Source organism: Sapajus apella, unplaced genomic scaffold (assembly GCF_009761245.1).
Source record: "Sapajus apella isolate SASKATOON/1434 unplaced genomic scaffold, GSC_monkey_1.0 scaffold159, whole genome shotgun sequence".
NCBI classification, from domain to species: Eukaryota; Metazoa; Chordata; class Mammalia; order Primates; family Cebidae; genus Sapajus; species Sapajus apella.
Genome location: NW_022437099.1, coordinates 2012364 through 2033879, shown reverse-complemented (window position 1 = coordinate 2033879; position 21516 = coordinate 2012364). Strand labels below are relative to the sequence as shown.

Below are 21516 nucleotides of genomic sequence, written 5' to 3'. Positions count from 1 at the left end.
TGGGCATGGTGGTGCGTGCCTGTAATCTCAGCTACTCAGGAGGCTGAGGCAGGAGAATTGCCTGAACCCAGGAGGCGGAGGTTGCGGTGAGCCGAGATCGCGCCATTGCACTCCAGCCTGGGTAACATGAGTGAAACTCCGTCTCCAAAAAAAAAAAAAAAAAAATTACAAAAAAGAAAATAAACACTACCTATAATTCTGTTATCAACCTTTGGTTTGTGTAATTTTTTTCAAAATACAGAGTTTTATGTACTTAGGGTGTTGTACCCATTTTTTTCATTCACTATTATGTTGTAGACTTCCTTTCATGTCAGTAAAGGTTTACGTTGTCATTAAATGGCTGCATTGTATTCTGTTACATGAAACTTGCTGTGTCTAGTATTGTGGATGCTTAGGTCTCTTACGGTTTTTCACCATGTTTACCCTACTGTGATGATTATTCTTCATGATGCATTTCAGTCCCTTAAGACACAGAATTTTAAGTTTGGTGGCCAGTAGAGTAAGTAGAATGAGAATTAGAATTCCAAGTTTTAATTTTTGACTAGTTTTGTCTCTTTGGGATTTGTATTGGTTATTCCATACAGCTCAAGTTCCCTTTTCTCCCCAGTAGAACGGGAATAGGTATTTTAACTTGAGGTGCTGAGACTCTGCTTTATAGAGATATTCCTTGTAAGTTTCCAGCTGAAGCACCGATGTTAGTAGTTAATATAATCAGAACAATAATAGCAACAATAATAACAGCTACATGCTTCACTTTCCATTTGGACTGAGTTTGTAATTCTCACAGCCACCCTTGAGATAGGTTCTTTTTTTAATATTTTATTTTTTATTTTTATTTATTTATTTTTGAGATGGAGTCTCACTCTGTCGCCCAGGCTGGAGTGCAGCAGCACAATCTTGGGCTCATTGTAACCTTTGCCTTTTGGGATCAAGAGATTGTCCTACCTTAGCCTCCTTAGTAGCTGGGATTACAGGTGTGCTTTACCAACCTGGTTGACTTTGTATTTTTAGCAGAGACAGGGTTTCACCATGTTGGCTAGGCTGGTCTGGAACTCCTGACCTCAGGTGTGAGCCACCAAGCCAGGCTGAGATAATCCTTTGATTTTTTTTTTTTTTTTTTTTGACAGAGTCTCTGTCACCCAGGCTGGAGTGCAGCGGCATGCTGTCTGCTCACTGCAAACTCTGCCTCCCAGGTTCAAGTAACTCTCCTGCCTCAGCTTCCCAAGTAGCTGGGATTACAGGCACCTGCCACCATGCCCAGCTAATTTTTGTATTTTAAGTAGAGACAGGGTTTCACCATGTTGGCCAGGCTGCTCTTGAACTCCTGACCTCAGGTGATCCACCCATCTTGGCCTCCCAAAGTGCTGGGATTACAGGCATGAGCTACCTGCCCAGCCCTGAGAAAGTTCTATAAACCCTACTTGCCCATGGGAAACTGAGGCTTAAGCAGATCGGATAACTTGCACAGGTTTGTAAGGGTGGAGTGGAGTGGTGGACCCACTGTTGCTTGTTCCTGGAGTCTGCCATAGCAAGCACGCTTTCTTCATTCCGTATGTCTCATAGGAAGATGAGCACACTTGATAGTAGCGAGGTATAATTTCTTTATAAGGTTAAAGAGACTGTGTTTTTAAACTAGAAACAAATGTTTTGTCTTTATTTAGACATACATAAAATTAGGTGTAATTCCTTTTCTTTCTTGGGCTATAGAGGAGTAGCAGATGAAGAGAAGCAAGTAAGGGGACGCTGGCATTCTGGCCAACTTTGATAAAGACATGGTTCCTCTTTAGGTCGTCTACACTTTATTTGGCTAATTCAGGTTTTACCTTCTGTTCCACTGTTTTATTCTGTTTCTAGACAGCTGTTAAACATCTGTTCCCTGTGCTCAGAGAGCGTGTGGTTGTTTTCCTGCGTCTACACAGTGGCTCTCTGTATCCTGGTCGTATGTGCCCTAGGAGCCTTCAGAATGAAGGGGCTTGGATAGCGATTTCACAATGCTTTATGTTTTTCTTGTGACTGCATCCTCAATAACTCACTAATTACCAATAAAAATGTCTGACAAAATTAGATATTTTTTCCTACCAGAGGGATAAAGGAAAAGAAGATAAGATTAAGTGGAAGGAAGAAATCTATTGAAAAAAAGGAAAGATTTTACATTCTTAAAAACACAGCTGTGTTCTTGAGTGTGAGGGAATCCTTTTGTGGATCTGGTCTGTGGGAGGGGTTGGTAGAAAGTGTGGGAGGACCCTCCTCAGAGCAGGAGGCAGCCCGGATTTCCAGAAGTGAAATGTTAAAGTTGAGCATGGTTTGGATGCAGATAAGAAGTTCTTTTGCTTCCTCTACTTGGGTTAAAATTGTTCATTTTTTATTTTTAAGGTCATTTAGGGGGAATTTCTTTGCTTCCAGCCTGGATCTCTCAGTGTGGCCTGACCCCTGAATCCTACCCGCCCACACAACTTGAGAACTTCTTTTCTCACAAAGACTTCTTTCCAACTCCTCCCCTCCCCTCAGAAGACTCCATATTTGGAACTATTTTGAACAGAGCCCTGGCCAGAGGGCATATTACATATGTTCTTCTGTCCCATGTACGTGGAAAAGTATAAGCTTTAAAGCAAATGTATATAAAAAATGGAAAATGTTCTTCTAAGCCAGGGACACACGATTTTCTTTTATGAATGTGCTGTACTTATGTGATTCAGTCTCTTTAACTTGCCTCTTTGAAACTGGAAAAAAGGTGACCAGAATGGCTAGAGGTAGTGAAAGGGAATAGAGAATCAAGAAAATAATTTCTTTGACCATTCTTTTGTAAGCCTGGGTTGCTAGAGTTAAATACTTAAATAAGAACATAAAATAAGGGAAATCTTCCCATTTCCACTTTCATTATTAACAAACACTTTTTAAATAGGAGAACCTGAATCAGCGCGAACCCCAGCAATTATCTGGTTGTTGCTGAAATCTAGCCCACCTACCATATTTTCATAATTAAACATTGGCCTGAGGCAAACATCAGAGATTCTTATTCTCCAGAAAGTGAACCCTTGTATATATCCTGGTTCAGCCAAGGTCCAGTAAGGTTACGTGTCCACATTCACTGTGGAATTCTCTGCTTCGGAAACCATCATGTTCAGGAACATTTTCAATAAAGTTTATGAGATATTGTATTGGCTTGGAACATACACAAAGAATTTGACAACCTGTTTGGGTAGAGGAGTATAAACTTGCTAATTATTGAAAACATAGCTGTTGTAAATGCTTCCCTTTGGTTTGCTACTTTGGGCCCCAACCAGAGGTTTTCCAGCCTTGGCAAAGTTGCAGAAAACCTTTTGTGTTGAGTAAGGGCCTAATAGTGGCATCCTCGTTTTGATCCTGTCTCTATGTAGTGGGAACGCCTCCAAGTCTGATGCTTGTTGTAGGTTTCTGCCAGAGGTCCTTCACTTAGGTTACGACATCTTCTATTCTTAGTTAATTGATTTTTTTTTTTTTAAATCAGGAAGGGCTGTTGAATTTTATCAAATGCTATTTTCCATCTCTTGAGATGAACATATGTTTTTCATTATGAGCCTTTCAGTACTATTTGACTTTTTTTTTTTTTTTTTTTTTTTTGGGGAGGGGTTTTCACTCTTATTACCCAGGCTGGAGTGCAATGGCGCGATCTCGGCTCACCGCAACCTCCGCCTCCTGGGTTCAGGCAATTCTCCTGCCTCAGCCTCCTGAGTAGCTGGGATTACAGGCACGCACCACCATGCCCAGCTAATTTTTTGTATTTTTAGTAGAGACGGGGTTTCACCATGTTGACCAGGATGGTCTCGATCTCTTGACCTCGTGATCCACCCGCCTCAGCCTCCCAAAGTGCTGGGATTACAGGCTTGAGCCACCGCGCCCGGCCACTATTTGACTTTTTTAAAAGAAACCATTTGCATGCATTGTATCCACTGACTTGAGGCTTAAAATTCCTTCAAAATGCTAATTTTACAACCATCTTCTGCATGTGTTTTTCTTTGAATTCAACTTTTCCATCAATCTGTTCCTATCTGCTTTCTTTTTTTTTTTATAGTGATTTCAGCATTTCTCAGCTGTTGGTGATTTTTTATTCTTTAAAAAGCCTCTTCTGTCATTTCATGGGTTTAACGAGAGAGAGAGAGAGAGAGAGAGAGAGAGAGAGAGAGAGAGAGAGAGAGAGCGCGCGCGAGCGCGAGCGCTCGTGCACACCATGTGCCAGCCTTTTCCTCTTAAACCAGTCTCTAGGGCTTTAAAAATGCGATCCTTCTTTGCTCAGGTTCTGCTACATAGGAACCTTCAAGTTCTTACAACCTTTGAGATGTTGTGTTGCTTTACTTTGAGATGCTGACTGAGAATCAGAGTTGGGAATACAAAACCTCACAACACGGGTTGAAATTTTGGGAAGCAACTGAACTAAAAAGTTCATCAGGGCATTAGCCATGACTGGAAGTATCCTCACTGGGGCTTTAGCCCAGACTGCCAGCTTCACCGTCTTTCCTGGACTGTGAGATAAAAACCAGATGGATTCCACTCCACTTTGCCTGCCGTGCCCTGAAATCGTGCTCTCCCACCTCCCCACCGTCATCTAAACATTAAATTCCTCAAGTGTTCCACCTTTTGGATGTTTGTGAATGAGAAATGGAATGCCAGATGTTCTACAGCTGTATCCAATCTGTGGAAGACAGAGTCCTGGCAAGGAATGAGGAAGTAACTCCAGTGCTTGCTTGCTTTTTTTTTTTTTTTTTTTAAATCTTGGAAGTAACATGTCAACTTTCTAATCGAAGCATTGCAGGAAATATTGTTTGTGGGTATGGGTGTGTGATAAGTATGGGAGGATGTCCAGATCTTTATGGAGACCTCTCAGAGCCTTCCAGTTTTAAAAGGAAGCCAATCACACATGCATTGCTTTTTATTTTTTATTTTTATTTTTTAAAAAGCACCTTCTTTAAGGTAGGGTTTGCCAAGCTAGTGACATGGGTTTATGTTCTGGGCCACCTAGGGATGAATGTTTCAGATTGAGTTTTCTTTGTTTAAAGACAAAATCTTTTTTTTTTTTTTTAATTTTAAATTTTCAGGTTGGGCGTGTGGTGGCTCATGCCTGTAAATCGCAGCACTTTAGGAGGCTGAGGCAGTGGATCCCTGAGGTCATTATTGTGTTCAATAATGATAGATTAATAATTGGTTAATAATTTATTTTGAAATTGCAACCATCACCTGACCTAATTTTAGAACATTTCATCACCCCTAACAGATCCTTCATTCCTGTCTGCATCAGTCCTTAACACCAACCCCAGACACTGGCTACTCTGGTTTCTGCCTCTATAGATTTGCCCTTTCTGATATTTAACAGAATCATGCAGTATGTGGTCTTTTGCATCTGACTTCTTTTACTTCACATAATATTTTCAAGTTTCATATATGTTGTAACATATCTGTAGTTGTTTCTTCTTCTTCTTTTTTTTGAGACAGTCTCACTCTGTCACCAGGTGCCAGGCTGGAGTGCAGTGGCGCGATCTCGGTTCACTGCAACCTCCGCCTCCCGGGTTCAAGCAATTCTCCTGCCTCAGCCTCCCAAGTAGCTGGAACTACAGGCACGTGCCATCACGCCCAGCTAATTTTTCGTATTTTTTAATAGAGACGAGGTTTCACCATGTTGGCCTGAATGGTCTCGATCTCTTGACCTCGTGATCCGCCCGCCTCGGCCTCCCAAAGTGCCGTAGTTATTCTTCTTACCTGAATATCCCAGTGTAAGGAAATACTGCAAGTTGTTATCCATTTATCCATCGATGGACATTTGGGGTTGTTTCCACCTTTTGGCTATCGTAAGTCATGCTGCTGTGAACATTCGTGTACACGTTTGTTTGGATACCTGTTTTCAGCTCTTTGGATATATACCTATAAGTAGAATTTCCGAGTTACATAGTGATTCTACGTTTAATTTTCTGGAGAGCCACTAAATTGTATTCCGTAGTGACAAAATGGAACCGTTTTCCATTCACACCAGCAATTTATGATGGTTCGAATTTCTCCACATCCTTGCCAACACTTGTTAGTATTTTTTTTTAGAATGTAGCCGTCCTAGTGGGTATGAAGTGGAATCTCATTGTGGTTTTGAGTTGCATGTCCTAATGACTCATGTTGAGCAGGTTTTCATATGCTTGTTGGCCATTTGTATATCTTCTTTGGAGAATTGTCTATTCAATTCCTTTCCCATCTCTTGATAGGATTTTTTAGTCTTTTTGTTGCATTATAAGAGTTTTTAAAATGTATTCTGGATACAAGACCTTTATCAGATATGATTTGCAAATGTTTTCTCCCATTCTGTGGATTGGCTTTTTGCTTTCTTGATAATGCCCTTTGATATACAGAAATTTTAAGTTTTGATGAAGTCTACTTTTTACATATTTTTGTTGCTGGTGCTTTTGCTGTCACATCTAACAGTGCATTGCCACATCTGAGATCACAAGAGCTGCCAGTGTCTTTCCTTCTAAGGCGCTTCTAGCTTTAGCTCTTATGTTAGGTCATTCACTCATTTTGAGTTAATTTTTGTATATGGGATAAGGTAGGGGTCTAATCTTATTCTTTTGCATGTGGATGTCCAATTGTCCCAGCATCATTTGTTGAAGAGACTATTGTTTTAAATACTTTTAATACACATTTTTGTTGGTTGGGCGTGGTGGCTCACTTCTGTAATCCCAGCACTTTGAGAGGCCCAGGCAGGCAGATCATGAGGTCAGGAGTTCGAGACCAGCCTGACCAACATGATGAAACCCTGTCTCTACTAAAAATACAAAATTAGCCGTGTGTGGTGGCACGTGCCTGTGTAATCCCAGCTACTCAGGAGGCTGAGACAGGAGAATCGCTTGAACTGGGAGGTGGAAGTTGAAGTGAGCTGAGATCACGCCACTACACTCCAGCCTGAGTAATAGAGCAAGACTCCCTCTAAAAAACAACAAAAAAAGTGTGTGTGTGTGTGTGTGTGTGTGTGTGTGTGTGTATATATACACACACACATACACACGGATGGTTTACTTTTTAGACTCTATAGTTTGTTTCATTGATTTTTTTTTTGCCACCTATTTTTCTACCAGTATCACACTTTTTTGTTAATAGTGCTTCAGGGAATGTGTACACATTCCATATATACCTACCAACTCAAGCCTCTTAATAGCATTCAAGTCCTCTTTGTCTTTAAGAAGCAGAATTAGCCAGGCATAATGGTACATGCCTATAGTCCCAGCTGCTCAGGAGGCTGAGGCAGGAAGATTGCTTGAGTTCAAGAGTTTGAGTCCAACTTCTCATTTGCTTTTTCTCCATGAGCATGTTTTTTTTTTTTTTTTTTGCTTTTTGTTCAATGTAAAAATATGTGAATAGGATACAGTTGTGAATCAGTGAGCATTATATATGTGAAAGCTGAGGTATTTGCATCATTCATAGGTTTTGATGATTTGACTGCTTTAGTTATACACTTGTTGTGTTTTGCAATTCGGGAGAATTAATCTGGGCACAAGTACCTAATCTCCATTTAAGAGGAGAAGAAGTGAAACATCCTTACTCACTTTTGCTTGCTTCAAAAAATGAAGGAAAAAATTAGCTGTCAGTAAAGGCTGTCAGTGAGTGTTTAGCTCACTTTACATTTATTAATTATTGACTGATTGACTATTAGGAGCAGGCCAACTGTTGTTTGAAACGCCTTTTAAAATGTTCTTTTGTCATATTAGCTGTTTTGTCAAATAAGAGTTAACCATCACCTGAAAATGTGGAACACTTTATTATAATGAATTATAATAATATATAATTGTTATATAAAATTGGTTCAGTTTTAAGACTCAGTACTTCAGAGTAACATTTGCCTGGGATTCTTCTCTGTATGTTAAAATGTTAATGACTTCTCCCTTCAGCAGGTGTCATCTCTATGACAGGGATATAGGGGAAACACAAGACACTTGCCTTGAGGAGAACAGAGACAGCAGCATTATCGACAGGTGCTCATTTGGTATTTCATTTTGAAATGACTAAGCCCCAGTCTTCCTTCTGTGATGTACCTTGACATTTCTGCTTTTGGAATTGCAGCTGGTGTTTCATTAGCACCTTGATCACATCCCAGTCAGAGGCTGTGAAGGGCACCCTAGCAGGAGAGACCAAGCTCTTTGTCACATACTCTGCTTTGTTTTTGCTGTTTTTTCCCGGGATGGCTCCCAGGACCTGTAGGACTGGAGGTCAGATGTGCATGTCCTTCTCTCTGGTCATGAGGGTATAGGAAACACCTGATTTTTTCCTTACCTTAGGTAACGTAAAGATCGTTCTTAAGTTTTTTTTTTTTTTTTTTTTAAGACAGTGTCTTGCTCTGTCACCCATGCTGGAGTGCAGTGATGCCATCATAGCTCACGGTAGCCTTGGACTCTAGGCTTCAAATGATCCCACTTCAGCCTTCCCAGTAGCTAGGACCACAGACAAGCCCCACCATGTCTGGCTAATTTCCTTTTTATTTTCATTTTATTTTATTTTTTTGAGACGGAGTCTTGCTCTGTCGCCAGGTGCTAGGCTGGAGTGCAGTGGTGCGACCTTGGCTCACTGCAACCTCCGCCTCCCAGATTCAAGCAATTCTCCTGCCTCAGCCTCCCAAGTAGCTGGGATTATAGGTGCACACCACCACGCCCAGCTGATTTTTATATTTTTAGTAGAGACGGGGTTTCACCATGCTGGCCAGGATGGTCTCGATCTCTTGACTTCGTGATCTGCTTGCCTCGGCCTCCCAAAGTGCTGGGATTGCAGGCGTGAGCCACCGCGCCTGGCCTCCTTTTTATTTTTCATAGAGCTGTCCTCCTACCTCACTCTCCCTGAGTGTTGAGGTTACAGGCGTGAGCCATCATGCCTGGCCTAACTTTTTTGTTTTTTTAACTTTATTTTGAACTACTTTGTAGATTCACAGAAAGTTGCAAAGATAACAGTACAGAAAAGTCTCACTTGCCCTTCACCCATTTCCTCACACTGGTTACATCTTATGTAACTGCAATACAGTATCAAAATCAGGAAGCTGACATTGGTATAAGGTGTGTGTATAGTTTTGTGTCATCTTATCACCCATGCGTAGATTGATATAGCCACCACTGCAATCAAGATACAGAACTGTTCCATCACCACAAAGGCCTCAGTCTCCCTCATACTACCCCAGATGTCCTTTCCTCAACCACCCTAAACCCCAAACAATGACTAATCCATTTTCCACCTTTGCGATACTGTCATTTTGAAATGTTATGTAAATCAAATCATATAATATGTAACCTTTTGAGACTGATTCCTTTTGGTTTTTGGTTTTTTAAAAATTCAGCTTTATGACCTTACAATCCACACCAGACTGTTGTGTGTATCAATAATTCCAATAGTTCATTCATTTTTATTGCTAGATAATATTCCATGGTATGGATGTATCACAGTTTATCCATCCAGTTATTGTAGAACTTTGGTTGTTTCCAGTCTTAGGATATTACAAGTAAAGTTGCCGTGAACATTCATGTACAGGTTTTTGTGTGGACATACATTTTAATTTCTCTGGGATAAATGTCCAGGAGGAAAGGCCGGGTGCGGTGGCTAACGCCTGTAAATCCCAGCACTTTGGGAGGCCGAGGCGGGTGGATCACGAGGTCAAGAGATCGAGACCATCCTGGTCAACATGGTGAAACCCCGTCTCTACTAAAAATACAAAACATTAGCTGGGCATGGTGGCGCGTGCCTGTAATCCCAGCTACTCAGGAGGCTGAGGCAGGAGAATTGCTTGAACCCAGGAGACGGAGGTTTCCGTGAGCTGAGATTGGGCCATTGCACTCCAGCCTGGGTAACAAAGAGCGAAACTCCGTCTCAAAAAAAAAAAAAAAAAAAAAAAAAGAAATGTCCAGGAGGGATATTGCTGGATCACATGATAAGTGTATGTTTAGTTTTATAAGAAACTGCCAAATTATTTTCCAGAGGGCTGTAACATTTTACGTTCCCACCAGCAATGTATGAGAGATCCAGATTCTCCATCTCTTTGCCAGCCTTTGGTATTGATTTTTTTTTTTTTTTTTTTTTTTTTTGGGGACAGGATTTTGTTTTGTCCCCCAGGCTGGAATGCATGCAGTGGTGCAGTCGTGGCTGACTCTAACCTCCAACCCCTGGGCTGAAGCAGTCCTCCCACTTCAGCCTCCCTCCCGAATAGCTGGGACAACAGGTACACACCACCATGCCTGGCTATTTTTTTTGTATTTTTAATAGAAACAGGATCTTACAGCCTGGCGCGGTGGCTCACGCTTGTAATCCCAGCACTTTGGGAGGCCGAGGCGGGTGGATCACGAGGTCAAGAGATCGAGACCACCCTGGTCAATGTGGTGAAACCCCGTCTCTACTAAAAATACAAAAATTAGCTGGGCATGGTGGCACACGCCTGTAGTCCCAGCTACTCAGGAGGCTGAGGCAGGAGAATTGCTTGAACCCAGGAGACGGAGGCTGCGGTGAGCTGAGATCGCGCCATTGCACTGCAGCCTGGGTAACAAGAACGAAACTCCGTCTCAAAAAAAAAACTTCTACCCAAAAGAAACAGGATGTTACTATGCTGTTCAAGCTCGTCTTGAACTCCTGAGCTCAAGCAATCCACCTGCCTTGGCTTTCCAAAGTGCTGGGATTATAGGTGTGAGCCACTGCGCCTGAGATATTGTTGCTTTTTAATTTTAGCTGTCTGAGTAGATGTGCAGTGATATTTCATCATGGTCTTAATTTGCATTTATTTAATGACTAGTGATGTTGAACATCTTTTCATGTGCTCGTTTGGCATCTGTATATCTTCTTCATGTGGTTTACCCGTTTTCTAATGGATCGTTTGCTTTTTGCTGTTGAGTTTTGAGCATCTTCTATATAAATTCTACAGGAGATCTTTATCAGATATGTAGTTTGCAAATACTTTCTTCCAATCTGTAGCTTCTCTTTTCATCCTTTTAATGCTTTGCAGAGCAAAAGTTTTTAATTTTGACGTCCAATTTATTGATTTTTTTTCTTTTATGGATTCTCAGTCATGTCTGTGGCTTCTCAGTCATAGCTCAGATTTTTCTCTCATGTTTTCTTCAAGAAGTTTTATAGTTTTACATTTAAACTTATGGTCTACTTTGAGTTAATTTTGTATAAAATGTGAGGTTTAGGTCAAGGTTCATTCGTTTGCCTATGAATAGCCAATTGCTGCAGCAACCTTTATTGAAAAGAATATCCTTTCTTCATTGGACTACTTTTATACCTTTATGAAAAATCACTTGGCTAGGCCGGTATGATGGCTCACACCTGTAATCCTAGCACTCTGGGAGACTGAGGCAGGCTGATCACCTGAGGTCAGGTGTTCAAGACCAGCTAAGGCAACATGGTGAAACCCTGTCTCTACCAAAAAAATAGAAAAATTAACTGGGTGCAGTGGTGCATACCTATAGTCCCAGCTACTCGGGAAGCCGAGGCAGGAGAATTGCTGGAATCCTGGAGGTAGAGGTTGCAGTGAGCCAAGATCGCACCACTGCATTCCAGCCTGGACGACAGTGTGACTCTCTCACTCCAAAAAAAAAAAAAAAAAAAAATCACTTGGCTCTATGAGTGTGGGCTCTTTTGAGTTCTCTTCTGTTCTTTTGATTTGTGTGTCTGTCCCTCTGCCAACATCACAGTCTTGAATAATATAGTTATATAAGCCTTGAAATTGAGAATAATTCCTTCAATTTGTGTTTTTTTAAAAATTGTTCTAGCTATTTTGATTCCTTTGACTTGCCGTGATAAATTTGAGAATGCTCTTTGCAATCTCTTAAAAAAAAAAAAAGTTACTGGAGTTTTGATAGGAATGAGCCTTTTTCATTCCATGCTGGTGGAGATTCTACTTTCATAACATCCTCAAAAACCTTGTGGATCTCCTGTGTATTTCACAGTGGACAAGAAGGCCATGTGCAGTTCTGTTTCTATTTCTGGCTTCTGCTGAGAGAGTTGTGGGGATCCATGAGTGACGGGCTTAAACTCTTCAAAGAGCTTTCTGTGTGAATGAATACCCTGACGTTTTAATTCTTTCAACATACATTGGTCAACAAAACATTGGTCAGCCACACCCTTGTCTTTTCTTAGAGCACTTTTTCCTGCCAGTGAAACTCCTAATTTTATTGTCTTTTGCAATCCAGACAGGCTCAGAATTTCCCAAATTAAGTCCTGGTTCCTTTTTGCATAATAGTTTTTCTTATCTCTTTTGGATTTTACTGTAAGCAGCAAGAAGAAACCAGGTTGCACCTTTAACACTCTGCTTGGAAATTGTCTCAATTAAATATGCAGGTTCATCACTTACATTATCTGCTTTTCACACAGTTGTAGGAGATAATTCAGCTATGCTTTCTGCTAGTATGTAATAGTTTTTAAAAAGAGGTAGCTCATTTCTTCTTCTTCTTCTTCTTCTTTTTTTTTTTTTTTTTGAGACGGTGTCTCTCTGTTTGCCCAGGCTGCAGCACAGTGGCTCGATCTCGGCTCATGGCAACCCCTACCTCCCAGGTTCAAGTGATTCTCCTGCCTCAGCCTCCTGAGTAGCTGGGATTACAGGTGTGTGCCACCATGCCCGGCTAATTTTTGGTATTTTCAGTAGAGACAGGGTTTTACCGTGCTGGCCAGGCCGCTCTCAAACTCCTGATCTTGTATCTACCCACCTCGACCTCCCAAATTGCTGGGATTACAGGCATGAGCCACCATGCCCAGCCAAAGGTAGCTCATTTCTTTGAGTCCTATCAGTGGTACATTTAATGTCCATTTTTCTACCAGCAGTGTGCTTACAATGATGTAGGTATTCTCTGAGATAATACAGACTTTCTCTAGTCTGCTACTCACTTCTCCTGAGTCCTCAGTGGTAGAGTCTTTTTTTTTTGGAGGAGGGGGGCGGGGATGGAGTCTCCCTCTGTTACCAGGCTGGTGTGCAGTGGCTCGATCTCGGCTCACTACAACCTCCATCTCCCAGGTTCAAGCGATTCTCCTGCTTCAGCATGCCAAGTAGCTGGGACTACAGGCACACACCACCATGCCTCGCTAATTTTGTATTTTTAGTAGAGGCGGGATTTCACCATGTTGGCCAGAATGGTCTCAATCTCTTGACCTTGTGATCTGCCTGCCTTGTCCTCCCAAAGTGCTGGGATTGCAGGTATAAGCCACTGCGCCTGGCCAGTGGCAGAATCTTTAACATACACATTTCTATAATCTGTTGAAGGCAATCTAGGCTTTCTGTATCGTCCTCTTCAAAATTCTTCCAGCCTGTATCTCTTACAATTCGAAAGCTGGTTCCACATTTTTAGGTATTTGTTATAGCAGCACCCTAGTTCTGTCTTTGTTTCCTGAGGCTGTTGTAAAGACTTACCACACATTTTGTGGCTTAAAATAACACACTTTTATTCTTGTACTGTTCTAGAAGTAAGAAGTCTGGAATCAAGCTTCCCTGGGCCAAAATAAAAGTGTCCAATGAGCCATGCTCCATCTGAAGGAGAGAATGCATTTTCTTCCCTTTCCCAGCATCTAGAGCTGCATTTCCTTGGTCCATGAACCCTCTCTTCATCTTCAAACCCAGCAGCCTAGCATCCTGCTTCAGTTGTCACATTGCCACCTTCTGTGTCATTTCTCCCCTGCTTTCTTCTTATATGGACACTTTTTATTGCATTTAGATCGCTTGGATAATTGAGGATAATCATCTCCATCTAAGATGCTGCTTTTCTTTTCTTTTAGAGACAGGGTCTGGCTCTGTTGCCCAGGCCGGAGCGCAGTGATATGATCTAGGCTCACTGCAACCTCCACCGCCCGGGCTCTAGCTCTTCTCCCACTTTAGCTTTCTGAGTAGCTGGAACCGTAGGCATGTGCCACCACACCTAGCTAATTTTTAAATTTTTTTGTAGAGATGGGGTTTTGCCGTATTGCCAAGGCTGGTCTCAAACTCCTGAGCTCAGGTAGTCCACCCACCTCAGCCTCCCAAACTACTAGCATTACAGGTGTGAGCCACTGCACCTGGTCTCTGTTTTTGATTGCATATATCTCTTTGTATAGCTTTTTTTTTTTTTTTTTGGTATAGCTTTTTAAATGGTTGCTCTAGGTGTATTTATGTGTATATGTATGTATAATAAGTAATATATATTTATATAATTAGCATCTACTGGTGGTGTCACTTTACCAGTTAAAATGAAATGTTGAACCCTTACCTCCCTTTGTGTCCCTTACTCTCCCCAGTTTATATCTTTTTTTTTTTTTTTTTTTTTTGAGACGGAGTTTTACTCATGTTACCCAGGCTGGAGTGCAATGGCGCGATCTCGGCTCACCGCAACCTCCGCCTCCTGGGTTCAGGCAATTCTCCTGCCTCAGCCTCCTGAGTAGCTGGGATTACAGGCACGCACCACCATACCCAGCTAATTTTTTGTATTTTTAATAGAGACGGGGTTTCACCATGTTGACCAGGATGGTCTCGATCTCTTGACCTCGTGATCCACCTGCCTCGGCCTCCCAAAGTGCTGGGATTACAGGCTTGAGCCACCGCGCCCGGCCCATAACTTTCTTAAATATTTCTTCTGTATACATCGAAAACTACATCAGATAGTTTTTGCCTCACCCATCAAACGTGACTGAGAAAACTCAAGGAAAGTTTTTTATACTCACACATATTTTTACTCTTTCTGTTGTTCTTTTCTAATATTTCAAGATGACTTCTTTTATCATTTGCCTTCTAGTTAGAGAACTTCCTCTAGCCATTCTTTTAGGATAGGTCTGCTGGTGATAGATTCTTTTAGTTTTCCTTTGTTTTAGAATGTCTCAATTTTCCCTTCATTCCCAAAGGATATCTTCACGAGATATAGAATTCAGAGTTGACAGTTCTTTTCTTTCTTTACTTGAAGAATGTTTTACTACTTCCTCTGGCCATTGTGGTTTTGATTAGAAGCCCATTATCATTTGAATTATCTTTCTCCTGTATAGGTAAGGTGTTATTTTCTCTGGTTGATTTCCAACTTTTTTCTCTTTCAGAAGGGTATGTATGATGTGTCTTGACATAGATCTCTGAGTTTATCCTGTTTCGAGTTTGTTTAGCTTCTTGAATTCATAGGCTTATGTTTTTTGCCAAATTTGGGAAATTTTCACCCATAAAAATGTTTTTTTAGCCTGCCCTTTTTGTCCTCATTTGTCTTGAGGGAAATTATCTGTACTTTTCTGGCCTATCAAGCACCCCTTAATTGTGGAGCATCTTCTACTCTCGGGTCATTCGTGCAGGGGGAATAATCAGAAAGAATGTCCTGGTGTTGCTCAGCTGCGATTTTCCTTATTGACTCAGGTGCTCCACGGTGGGTATAATCTTGAATTAACTGAGGAATCTAGGAGAGTGCATGAGATTGTATCTTCACACACCCAAAGAGAGCACCAAAACTGTGAGACAGTCATACTTAGGAACTGTACCTCCCTAGACCATTGGTTGTTGAGGGCTCTGAGGGTTGAGGGCCAAGGAGATTAAATTTTTCAAATTGGGTAATTAAAGACAATGGCCAAAAAATGTGGGGACACTTTACTGAGATTGAGATTTTGTTGCAAAGAATGGGATCAGAGACCTCATTGTTGTAGACAGGCACCAATGTTATTAAAAGCCCTCTTGACGGCCGGGCGCGGTGGCTGAAGCCTGTAATCCCAGCACTTTGGGAGGCCGAGGCGGATGGATCACGAGGTCAGGAGATCGAGACCATCCTGGTCAACATGGTGAAGCCCCATCTCTACTAAAAACACAAAAAAATCAGCTGGGTATAGTGGTGCGTGCCTGTAATCCAGCTACTCAGGAAGCTGAGGCAGGAGAATTGCCTGAACCCAGGAGGCGGAGGTTGCGGTGAGCCGAGATCGCGCCGTTGCACTCCAGCCTGGGTAACAAGAGCGAAACTCCATCTCAAAAAAAAAAAAAAAAAGCCCTCTTGACTTTACGATTGACACAGAATTGTGGAAATCTTACTAAAATATTGTTGGAGGTTCTTCCTTTCCCCAAACTGTTTTCTATCCCATGTGACAGTGGACAGTGCTGGGATATATTTTCAGAAATTCATGAAGACCATGAAAATGAATGAAGTACCTCTTTTAATTGCAAAGAGCTAATAAACATACGTGTCATCTCTGGAGCACCTTTTCTGAGAAGCCTGTGTTGTGAGTAGTCGTATAATTCAGCAAATATCTCCGAGTTCCTACTATGTGCTAGTCACGGTTCTTGGTGCTGGAAATTTAGTAATGAACCAGGCAAGCAAGAACTCCGTCTTTGGGAGTTGACATTCTTATAGGAGGAGAGTTAAACTAAACAATAATCCAGTGGGATGCTACTAATAGTATTGATACATGGCACTTCCAGGTGCAACAACAATCCAATGAAGTAGTTACTATTATTTCTATTAAAAATGAGATGACTGTGGAAAAATTACAAAACTTGTGCACTGTTGGTGGGAATGCAAAATGGTGCAGCTGCTGTGGAAAAGAGTGTGGAGATTCCTCCAATTAAAAATGACATTACCCTTTGATCCTTCACAATAGGCAAGAGGTGGGAGCCATCCAAGTGTTCATGGCCAGATGAATGGATAAGCAAAATGTGGTCTGTTCCTACGAGGGAATATTATTCAGCCTTATAAATGAAGGCTGGTCTGAAGGTAGTAAGTTGTCTCGATTGTTCAGTCAGTTAGAGGTCTATCTTATTCTACCCTTTCCTCCCTTCTCACTACTGCACTTGACTAATCTTTAAAAAAAGAAAAAAAATTGAAAATGATTTTTTTAAAAGGAACTGTCACATGCTACAACATGGATGAACCCCGAGGACATTTTTTTAATATTTATGCTAGGTGAAATAAGCCAGTCACAAGACAAATACTGTATGATTCTACTTATGTGAGTTACCTGAATAGTTGAATTCATAGAGGTAGAAAGTAGAATGGTGGGTGCCTGGGGCTAGGGTAAAGGAGAATTGGGGAATTAGTATTTAATGGGTGCAGAGTTTTGCAAGATGAAAAAGTTCTGCAGGTGGATAGTGATGATGGTTGCAAAACAGTGCGACTATACTTAACAGCACTGAACAGGACACTTAAATGGATGCCATGCCTGATGGCACATGCCTGTAGCCACTCCTTGGGAGGCTGAGGCAGAAGGATTACATGAGCCCTGGAGTTCAAGGCTGCAGCGAGTCATTATTACACCACCATACTCTAGCCTGGGAAATATCGGTAGAGCCTGCTTCAAAAAAAAAAAAAAAAAACAGGTTGAAATTGAACTCGCAGAGTTAGAGAGTAGAAGAAGGTTGGTTACCAGAGGCTGGGAAGGGTAAGGGGGAGATAGGGATGGCTAATGGGCATCAAAAATTAGTTGGGATGGATAAAACCTAATATTTTTTATTTTTATTTTTTTTGAGACAGTGTCTCATTCTGTCACCCAGGCTGTGGTGCAGTGGTGCAATCTCAGCTCACTGCAACCCACACCTCCTGGGTTCAAGCAATTCGTGTGTCTCAGCCTCCTAAGTAGCTGGGATGACACGTGCACGTCACCACACCCGGTTATTTTTGTATTTTTAGTAGAGACAGGGTTTCACCATTATTTAGCCAGGCTGGTCTCTAACTCGTGGCCTCAAGTGGTCCACCCATCTTGGCCTCCCAAAGTGCTGAGATTATAGGCATGAGCCACTGTGCCCAGCCAAGAGCTAATATTTGATAGCACAACAGGGTATCTATAGTCAATAATAACTTAATTGTACATTTAAAAATAAAAGAATATAATTAGGCCAGGCGTGGTGGATTATTCCTGTAATCCTAGTACTTAGGGATTTGAACTCCTGAGCTGAAATGATCCTTCTGCCTCAACCTCCTGAGAGTCTAGGACTATAGGTATGTACTACTGTGCCAGCTGTGTTAGGTGTTTTAACACAATTAAAAATTTAAAAATTTTTGAAATGAAAAAAGTAAAGCACAGGTGTCCAGTCTTGCATAGCTAATGAGGTGGCAGAGCCAAGAGGAGTCAGGCTCTGCATTGTGGCTCCACAACCCGTGCATTGAGCCATCATTCTGTTCTGCTTCCAAAACACTCTGGGTAAAAAGTGCTATGAAAGAAATGGAACAGCCATGTCTGGTAGAAAATGATTGTGCAGGGACCTGGGAGTCTGTCCTTTAGACAGGGTGATCAGGGAGTCCCTGGTTTGAGCAAGGGAGCTGGAGAGAGCTAGAGCCAGCCAGGTGCTCAGGAGAGTGGTTTACAGGAGGGGATGGTGCCCCTGTAGCAGATGGGGTTGGATCAGGGAGGGCATGGTAGACTCAGGTGAGGAACTTGGATTTTATTCTGAAAAATAAAATGAGTTCCAGTGGGAAGTCATGTGTGTTTTAAGCAGGGAAGAGACATGATTTGATTTATATTTTAGTGAGTACTGCCAAAACTTCACTTGGAAAGGAAATTGAGAAGAAATTCCAGAATATCTGTTTCTTCATTTTGTGATCAAATATCAAATAGAATATTTCAGGTTTTACAAAAGATGAATCCTCATCCTGCTTTTTGGTGCTGTTTAAGCATTTTAAGTGTGACATCTATCAATGAAGGCAATATGCCCAACTGTTTTCTTGGAAAATACTTAAAGATGCTGAGGAGGAAAAAATACTGCTTTCCTAAGCCTGGCACCACTACTCAAGATGATGTGTGATGTTGTGTCAGAATCCATCAGAGTTAATAAAATGAATTGGAAAAAATTTACTGATGTGGACTGAGGGTTTCTTTTGAGGATACCAGCAGCATGAACACTGTCTTGGATTTCATGCATTTTTAGCCAAAATTTCACTTATGGATATAGCAAATTGGTTATAAAAATGTTTTTATCTTCCCAACTTAATGAAGTTCTCAAGGCCAAAGATTTTGAAAAAACTTCAATGAAAAGGATAAAATCTAATCTTAAACTTTAGGTGACATCTTCCTGACATTGTAGTTGAAAACTCATTTGAAATTTGGTAAGGAATCTTCTTTCATCTTCTGTCGGATCTTCAAGAGGACTTGTTGGGAGTTTGGGTTGATTAAATTATCAGAGATGACTTACACAAACTTGTCTTAGAGAATTATTTGGTAGCTTTGGATGTCATTATTCCTACTTTAAAAATGCTATTAATAGACTTTAGTTTTTAGAACAAATTTAGATTTACATAAAAATCGAGCCGACAGTATAGAGTTCCCATCTGCTCCCTGCCTCCCAGCTCACAGTTTTTCCATTATTAACATTGTACATTAGTTTGGTGCATTTCTTACAGTGGATGAACCAATATTGATACCTTGTTACTAACTGAAGTTTATGGTTTACAATAGGATTCCTTTTTGGGATCCTTGGGGTTCTGATGGTGCATAATGACATGGATCCACCATTACTATACCATAAAGAAGTTTCACTGCCCAAGAGTTTCTTGTGCTCAACTATTCATACCTTTCCATGTCCCCCTGAACCTCTGGCAACCACTGATCCTTCTGTTATCTCAATAGCATTGCCTTTTCCAGAATGCCATCTAGTTCAAATTATACTATGTAGCCTTTTCAGATTGGCTTTTTTCACTTAGCAATATACCTTTAAAGTTCCTTTATGTCTTTTCAAGGCTTGAGAGTTCATCTCTTACTATCATTGAATAATATTTCATTGTCTGGATGCATCATAGTTTATCGAGTCACCTATTGAGTGACATCTTGGTTGTTTCAGTTTTTGGCATTATAAATAAAGCTGCTATAAATATTTATGGCAGATTTTCATGTGGACATAGTTTCCAATTCAGTTGGGTAAATTCCAAGGAGGGCGGTTGCTGGATCGTAATGTAAGGCTGTTGAGCTTTGAGAGGAACTGCCAAACTGTCTTCCAAAGTGTCCTCACATGGTTTTTGGTCACGTGTATTTGTGAAGCTGTTCCCCCGCACCGCCAACGACAACTTCTGTCTGTGAAAGAAACTCAGTCCTTCAGGTTTGGTGTCAGAAGTTGTTTATTTTACTCTCTTTTTCAGTTAGCTAGGGTAGAAAGTCTCAATGTCTATTACTAGTTTTTCATGACTGAGGTCAACGTGGTCGTCGTCCAAGATCTTAAAATATTTTTCATTTTGATTTGTTTTGAGATGCAGTATTTAATTTGAAATTTCTAGTAATATTCAAGAAGAGAGTTTGATTAGCTTGAGATAGTAGTATCCCATTACAAACGAGGAGACTGAGGCACAGAGAGGTTAGATAAGTTGGCTAAGGACACAGAGCTAGTAAGTGGCAGAGAGAAGATTTGAGACAAGTCCAGCTGCAAGATTGACTGTGTCACATTGCCACTCTACCTAATACATTGCATTCATGATTTGAGTTAAGGACTTGTCTATTCAGTGCTGTATTTTAGCTGCGGTTCTCAAATTTCCATGTTCAACAAAATCATTTGGGAAGCTTGTTAAAATTTTAACATTCAGAGTCCTGGGCTTCATACCCAGCAGTTCTGATTTGGTAGGCTTGGGATAGGGCCTAGGAACTCTATTTTAGACAAGTACTTCCAAGTATATCTGATGGAGAAGTTCTTTAGACCATGTTACAAAAAAACTGCTACAGAAAATGAGCTCTAGGCCAGGCGTGGTGGCTCACACCTTTAATCCCAACACTTTGCTTCAGACCAGCCTGGGCAGCATAGCAAGACCCCATCTCTACAAAAATAAAAATTAGTTGGGAATGATAGCAGGCTCCTGTATTCCCAGATACTTGGGAGACTGAGGCAGGGCCATTGCCTGAGCCCAGGAGTTTGAGGCTGGGGTGAGTGATGATTGGGCCATTGCACGCCAACCTGGGTGACAGAGTGAGATCCTGCCCCCACCTCTAAAAAACAAAAAAAGAAAAGGCCACCCATGGTGGCTCCCAGCACTTTGGGAGGCCGAGGCAGGTGGATCACAAAGTCAGGAGTTTGAGACCAGCCTGGCCAATATGGTAAAACCCCGTCTCTACTAAAAATACAAAAATTAACTGGACATGGTGGTGCGCGCCTGTAGTCCCAGCTACTCGGGAAGTTGAGGCAGGAGAATCACTTGAACCCAGGAGATGGAAGCTGCAGTGAGCCGAGATCGCGCCACGGCACTCCAGCCTGGTGACAGAGCAAGACTCTGTCTCAAAAAAAAAAAAAAAAAAAAAAAAAAGCTGGAATGAATGATTGGAATGAAGCACTTTTGCTAAGGATCCCAAGGAGCTGGCTAAGTCCTTGGCTCTTATGTTTAGTTTTGCTGTATGGAACTGGGTAATAAGCTGTCCTTGACTACTGCATTTGGTGAGACACATGCCACTGCAGTGATTCTTCCATTGCTTGTTGGTGGTTGGCTGCATCACCAAACAGGTAGAGCAGCAATTGTGGGTTGGTATGTTTGTTGTCAAGAGGTTGTTTACATATGAGTCCGAAAGGCTGATTTGGGTAGGGTTGTGACACTGTGTTTGTTTTACATGTAACACCATGTAAATACAAAGCAGTTATTTAAAAATTTTGCAATGACTGCT

At 41.4% G+C, this 21516-nt stretch overlaps 1 protein-coding gene and 1 long non-coding RNA gene across 4 annotated transcripts in view; one reads left to right on the top strand and one right to left on the bottom strand.

Annotated features, from left to right (window-relative positions):
• The window catches only part of CYTH3 (cytohesin 3), a 113663-nt gene that overhangs the window by 42793 nt on the left and 49354 nt on the right, over window positions 1-21516 (top strand). The gene's annotated exons all lie outside the window — the stretch shown is intronic.
• On the bottom strand, window positions 843-12605 carry LOC116541944. Its single transcript, XR_004265016.1, has 2 exons — window positions 12522-12605; window positions 843-919 (listed from the first exon to the last, which is right to left on the bottom strand). It is a non-coding gene; the product is annotated as an uncharacterized LOC116541944 (long non-coding RNA).